The 7212-nt window shown below is 40.3% G+C and overlaps 1 pseudogene; it reads left to right on the top strand.

The window, feature by feature from the left end:
* Nucleotides 1-6002: 6002 nt before the first annotated feature.
* Nucleotides 6003-6121, top strand: LOC111740385 (annotated as a pseudogene).
* Nucleotides 6122-7212: the final 1091 nt, after the last annotated feature.

Below are 7212 nucleotides of genomic sequence, written 5' to 3'. Positions count from 1 at the left end.
TAGGGGAAGTACCTCCAAGGGGGAAGGCATGTAGGAAAATAGGAGGGGTCTCCCCTGAATCATTCTTAGAAGTCACAGAAGGCTTCTTGGAGAAGGTGACATCTACACAGAGACTTGGAGGATGAGTAGGAGTTTCTGACCTCCTCTTAATCACTTTTCAGTGGTGGCTGCTGTCATGTGACATTTCTTTATTCTGGTTCCATAGGGTAAAGTGGGTAGCAATGAGGTGGTTAAACAAATAAAATGCCCTCTCTTCCTTTCCTTGAAGTCTGCAGATAGTACCATCTTATTTGCTCTGGAAGGAGTCAGAAGCTGGCTGTCCAGTCTTCTCTCAAGCCCTCTTACTTGCCATGTCCCTGCTCCCCACTCCACCCCATCCCTGGAGGCCTCTGCCTGGAACAATCTTCCATCTCTACCCCTGACTAATACTTATTTGTCCTTCAGATCCCAAGCCAGTTGTCCCTTCCAAGAGAAACTCTTCCCGACAGTCATATCCACACCCCTCGTAATTCTCATAGTATTCTGTATCTCTCCTTTGTCACAGAGCTTACCCCAGGTTCAAGTGGACATTCGTGAATGTTTTATTACGATCTGCCCCCACTTTGCGGGTGGGCCATTGTCTGGTTTTGCTTTCAATTGGATCCCCTCTACCTAATAGTGCCTGGAGTATAAATATAGAAAGCATGTGGATGCCAACATGTACGGAGTGCCCCTATAACTTGCATACACGAGCTCTTGTAAGCCTTATAACAATCCTATACGGAAGATACTGTTATCTTCATTTTACCAAAGAGATCAATGAGGCTGAGACAGTATAAACAAATTCCTTGCCCAAAGCTGGTAATTAGAAGAGGAGGATTCTATCCTGGACCTATTGAATTCTCAGTCCTGAGCTCATTCCACTAATATCAGGTTGTTTCTGGAATGGCGAGCACGAATCTCTTCCATTCAAGAGTTATTATATAAACTCCTGTTCACAAATGCCAATTAATCACGAAAAAGAGCAACAGGGCAAAAGTCTCTGCTCCAAGGAAAGCGTAAAGCAAAGGTTGCGGTGATTACAGTGAGAAAGCTTCCTGATCTTTGAGACTCATAAAAAGACCCTCCCGCCATTGGTCAGCTTCATTCTTATCCGTTTGCTTGAAGTAACTTCTCACATATCTAAATGGAGACAGAGTATTTCCTTTGGAATTTTCTTACATTGTTTTATTCTTGGGTGTCACCCTTTTTAGTTCGGTCCAGCAAAGAACTCAAAATTCAGTTCCTTTGGGGAAATTTTTCTTTTTCTTTTTTTAGGGAAGCAGTATCTCTACCAGGAAAAACTAGTTACTAGAGGTGTCCCCAGAGGTCACCTGCTTATGTATAGTTGTCACTGAGGCGTTTCCACCTAAAGCTTCTCTGGCACGTTGAGGTGGCCTCAGAGTACGTGAGTCGAGGCTCAACAGTGATCTCATCCTATGGACCTGGTCCAGCAGCTGCGAGCTTCATCATCACAGAGCAGGTGACTGACTTCTTGCTAATGTAGTGAGGTCATTAATAAACCAGGAATTTCCCAATTAATGCTACATGGGGGAAGGACGATCGGTCAGGGCCCCTGGCTATAGGTTGTCTTCATATGGCAATGACAGCCCATTTAGGGAGTGACTTTCGCCTTACATAATGGACTCCTTTTGCTCTGAAGCATCTGAATATGTTCTTCTTTAATAAAAATTGCTGGTCCTTGTCTGTTTCCTACAGTGATAAATTTACTAAAAAATAACATCTCTATACAGACAATAGATTATTATTCAACCTTAAAAAGGAAGGAAATTCTGACACAGGCTACAACATGAATGAACCTCAAGGACGTTATGCTAAGTGAAAGAAGCCAGTCACGAAAGGACAAATATGATGGGATTCCACTTATAGAGGTTCCTAGAGTAGTCGTATTCATAGAGACAGAAAGTAGAATGGCGGTTGCCAGGGGCTATGAGGAGAAGGAGGAATGAGAAGATAGTGTTTAATGGGTACAGAGTCTCGGTTTGGGAAGATGAAGAAGTTTTGGAGATAGGTATTGGTGATGGTTGCAAAAACAATGTGAGGGGACTTAATGCCACTGAATTGCACACATAACAGGAGTTTAAATGATAAATTTTATGTTCTATGTATTTTACTATAATAAAAAAAATAATGTGAAGATTTTTCTTAAGTCTTGCCTACTGTCCTAATTGTTCGTTAGTTACACCAGTGTGTAGCGTGCTACCTCCTGTCTTCGGTCTCGTTACTCAAACAGTGGTGCCTGGACCAGCAGCATCAGCGTTACCAGGAAGCTTCTTAGAACGATGGAATTTTGGGCTTATCCCACACCTGCCAAACTGGAATTTGCAGTGGTTGGAATCTCATTTCAACCACTAAACCATCAGAGGACCATCCTCTGGAGTCTGGTATCATCTGTTTGGTTCTCGAGAACATTTCAGTCAAAAATAATAATCTTCCTTTTGCCCGTCTTTAAGTCATACAGTTTGTTTGATGTGACTATTGGCAAGAAAATTGGTTCTTTCTGCTGCCCTCTCATAATGCCAGCATATTAAAAATAGATAAGATTCCTGAGCCACAGATGGTATGATCAAAGGTATAAGCAATTGAAAACATGGAGGTTAACATAGACACTGAGGTAATGCATGAAAATAGCTTGTGCCTAAATACAGTTGTATTTTTCTACAGAGAAACCCAGTAGACAGAAAAAAGTAAAAAAAGAAAAAAATTACCAAACAAATAAATCAGAGTTTTGTTTGTTTGTTTGTTCGTTTGTTTTTTAAATAAAACCACTCAATTCGCACATCACTTTAAGAGCACATACTGCCTGGGTGTTTTAAACACAATTACACTACTTAAAAAGTTGCTTCATTCAGATCTCTTTTGGCTGCATCGGGGAAGGGGGGCTCTGTTGCCTCTGTTTGGTCCAAGGTATCTGTGGGTTGCTTCTTTTACCATGGTAAGTGATAAAGAAAAATGTTGGCTCGTGCTACTTTGTCTGAGTCCAAGGAGCATCCTTCTGGGTGTGGGGTAGGAAAGGAGGCACCCGTACCTTTCTCCTCCATGAGGAGGTAGAGAGGAACCACATTTTTGGAGGCCTCGTCAAGTCCCAAAGAAAAAATCTCCCTAAGAGAAACCACAAGTTCAAAAGCAGGGACATTTCTCATAGTGACCTACAGTGTGTCGCTCCATCTCTTTTACTTAAATGTACTCAATCATGAAAATTAAGGCATAAAATTTGTCATGTTAATGGCCATTTAAAAAAATCCAGCTGCGTACCTGTTCCACTCCATTTGCCTCTGTTTCCTCATCCATGTGATGGACAGTTCACACCTGATGAGGGACAGGTGGTTGGCTGTCTAAAGTTACCACTCCTCCTCCTGAACTTGGGCAAACATCACTCTGCTTTGAGCCCTGAACTGACTTCTGATTCCTGCTCAACATCATGATCCAGCAATCTACCCCTAGTCAACTGAAGTTGCCACAAAAATTCAATTTTTCATTTAATACACTTAAGATATTCTTTGTTCCAGACAGAAAGTGAAACATATGGTCACCCCTAATGGTCACCTCCATCTCTGACATCTCATGATTTTATGCAAATAATACAATACAGCCACCAAAATCAGGATTAGGAGTCAGTGTCTGATAGTGAGGGTCATAGGCGAGTCATCTCACCTCTCTCAAGCCTCCTCCTCTCCCTTCAAGTTCAAACGTTACTGTGCCCATGTGGGTCCCCTAACCATCCTGTCTGACATTCCAGCTATTGCTTCCCCCCGCCCTCATGCTCCCTATCCCATTTCCTGTTTTATTTTGAATCCTCAGTACTATTACCATCTATCATTCTCTCTCTCTATTTTTTTATCTGGCAGCTGTCTATGCCCCTTAACTTGAATATAAACTTCATGAGAGCAAGAATTTTTGCCTATTTCCAGCTGTTTTTCTGTTCCAGTGCCCAGAACAATGCCTGGCACCTACAAGGAGCATGTATCGAATTCATCCACTAAACATAGATGATAATAACAATTCCCATTTCATAAAGTTATAGTGACAATTCTAGAGAGATACTATGTAAACAGGTGCACTGTATTTTATATGCACTAAAAAGAGACCATGTGAAAGCCCTTTGGAATGTTAATAATGATTGACAGTATACGTGTCTACAATGGACGGAGGTGGCGATGTGCGTAAAAGGAGAAGGTTCTGGGAGATATTGAGGAAAGTAGTATAATGTGATACTCAACGGTGTAGGCTTCGGGGTCAGAGACACCTGGATTTGAGTGTTGACCTCCTTCACTTACATGCCAGGTGACAGTGGTGAACTTATGTAGCCTTCCCATACCTCAGTTTCCTCACCTGTGAAATTGGATAGGGATAGCCTTTCTATGTTTCAGATTCCCCACCTGTAGGTGAGGATAATGATAATAGTACAGTTGACCTTCGAACAACATGGGTTTGAACTCATGGGTCCACTTACTAACTCGAATTTTTTTTTCAATAAATACTTGTACCATTTCTGATCTGTGGTTGGGGATCTGGATGTGTGTTGTTCTATGTTGTTTTTTATAGAGGACTTGAGCATCTGAGGATTTTGGTATCCAAGGGATTCCTGGAACCCATTTCCCATGGAAACCGAGAAACAACTGGGGATAGGTAAGTTTTGGGGGAGTCGCAAGTTATTCACAGCTTTTCAATTGCCCCGGGGTCAGTTCCCCTAACCGTCACATTGTTCAAGAGTCTACTGTACTTATTTCACAGGGTGATAGTGAAGGATATATATGAAACTTAGAGATTACTTGGCACCTAGTCAATACTGTATAAGTGCTACAGTGGTAGCTGTTGTTACTATCCCATAGAACTCTGAAGATTCAATGAGTTTATACAGATAGAGTGCTAAGAACAGTGCCCAAATGTGGTAATCATTCAGTAAATAATAAATAACAATTGGAGATCTTCTATTTTTTGTATCTGATTAAGTAAAAGACAGAAAGATTTAGATGAACAATGCCTTTTAGAAATAACTAATAACATCCCTAAACGCAGAGGAAACTGAATGAGGAGTTTGGATATTGACACCCCAATATCTTTCAAGGATTCTGAATATCGATACTTAGATATCCCCTCTTTGTTCCCACATTGCACAAGTGTAAGATTTATTTAAAGCCTGTAATGTTGATTTTTAAGTGCATGTTGATTTAGCATTATACCCTATAATATAACTGAGCTTATTTTAAATCACCTATATTTTAAATAGTTGATGTTCTAGAAAGATGCTTTATATGCTCTGGCATAGCCTGGGGTAGTAATTATCTAACAAAGATGCTTATATTTTTCTTTGGTGATTGAAATTTCATTTATTTTGGTTGATTACGAGAGACAATAATAGGAGCATTCTCTATTATTCTCTTATATTTTAAGATCTCTAACTGTGACTACTCTTGCTTCCTCTTCTAAGACGAGAGAGTTCAAAAACAAAAAAAAAATCCATCAGTGAACCCTGGGCTGATTCTCTCATGTTTGGATCTTTGAAATGATAACTATCTTCTCAAGCTACTTTTAAATCCTTAAGCAAGTAGTCACTTATCTGCTTCCCTGAGCCAGCAGCCCTCAGCACACCTGCCCCTCATGTGTTCAACAGATGGCCGTGTTTCAGTACCAGGGATGAAGTTTGTGTGGCTCGAGAGATGGATGGCTGGACAAGGGTGAGCTTTGTATACAGTGCAAAAAGGTTTAAAAATAAATCTAAAAACATTTAGAAAAAAAATAGGAGGAAATCTATGGAAGCCAGGACTAGGTAAAGAGTTCTTAGACTTGACAGCAAAAGCACAATCCTTAAAACACAAAATTGATAAATTGGAACTCATCGAAATGAGGAACTTTTGCTCTATGATGGAAGATAAAAAGTCAAGTTATGGGTTGGGAGAAAATATCTGCAAACTACAGATCTGACAAAAGACTTGCATCTAGAATACATAAAAAGCTCTCCAGTCTATGGCCATACAACCCTGAACACGCCCGATCTCATCTGATCTCGGAAGTTAAGCAGGTTCGGGCTTGGTTAGTACTTGGATGGGAGACCACCTAGGAAGACTGGGTGCTGTAGGCATTAAAAAAAAAAAAAGCTCTTCAAACCCGACAGTTGAAAAAATCCAGTTAAAAAATAAATAGACATTTCACTAGAAAGCATATGCAAATAAGAAAGCACATAAAATGATAAAATGATGTTCAACATCATTAGACAGTTTGGAAATGCGAATTAAAACAACAGTTTTAATATCCTGATATCCTGACATACCTATCAGGACAGCTAAAATAAAAGTTAACAGAAAATGCTGTTAAGGATTCACTAGATCTCGCGTACATTGTCGATGGGAATATGAAATGGCACAGCCTCTCTGGAAAATAGTTTGTCAGTTTCTTAAAAAACTAAACATACACATGCCATACATCTCAGCAACTGTATGTACTCTTTGGCGTTTATCCCCAGAAACAAAAGCTTACGTCCATGCAAAACCTGTACACTTCTGTTCATAGAAGCTTTACTCGTGATAGCCCCAAACTGGAAACAGCCCAGATGTCCTTCAGCAGGTGAATGGCTAAACACACTGTAGTCACGGAACACTACCCAGCAATAGCACGGACTTTTGTTATTGATACACACAACTTAGACGGATCTTAAGGGAAAAAAAAGCCATTCGCAAAGGTTATACACTATATGGTTTCATTTAAATAACATTGTTGAAATAACAAAATTATAGATATGGAGAATAGCATAGTGATTGCCAGGGCTTAAAGATGGGAGTTGGGGGGATGGAAGAGTACAACACCAGGCCGTCTTGAGGTGATGGAGCAGGTCTGTATATTAGTTGTATTAGTGGTTCCACAAAGCTACGCATGTGAGAAAATTGCAGAGAAACACACGCACGCACACAAGCTTGTAAAATTGGTGAAATTAGAATAATTCTGTGAACTGTGGATCATATCAGTGTCAATTTCCTGGTTTTGATATGGTTACAGACGTTACCACTGGGTGGGGGCGGGGAGGGCGGTGGATGGAGGACATTGGACAAAGGGTGGACGAAACTTCCCTGTACATGTTTTTCCTCCTGTACCTTCTTGTGGATCTATCATTATTTCGAAATAAAAGTTTTTTAAAATTGCAGTTGGGCGTTTTAATTTAAAATCACCTTAGGATAT

This window comes from Pteropus vampyrus, unplaced genomic scaffold (genome assembly GCF_000151845.1).
Source record: "Pteropus vampyrus isolate Shadow unplaced genomic scaffold, Pvam_2.0 Scaffold62, whole genome shotgun sequence".
In the NCBI taxonomy this organism is placed as follows: domain Eukaryota; kingdom Metazoa; phylum Chordata; class Mammalia; order Chiroptera; family Pteropodidae; genus Pteropus; species Pteropus vampyrus.
Note: the sequence above shows the minus strand (reverse complement) of the source record. Positions and strands in the feature narration are given on the sequence as shown.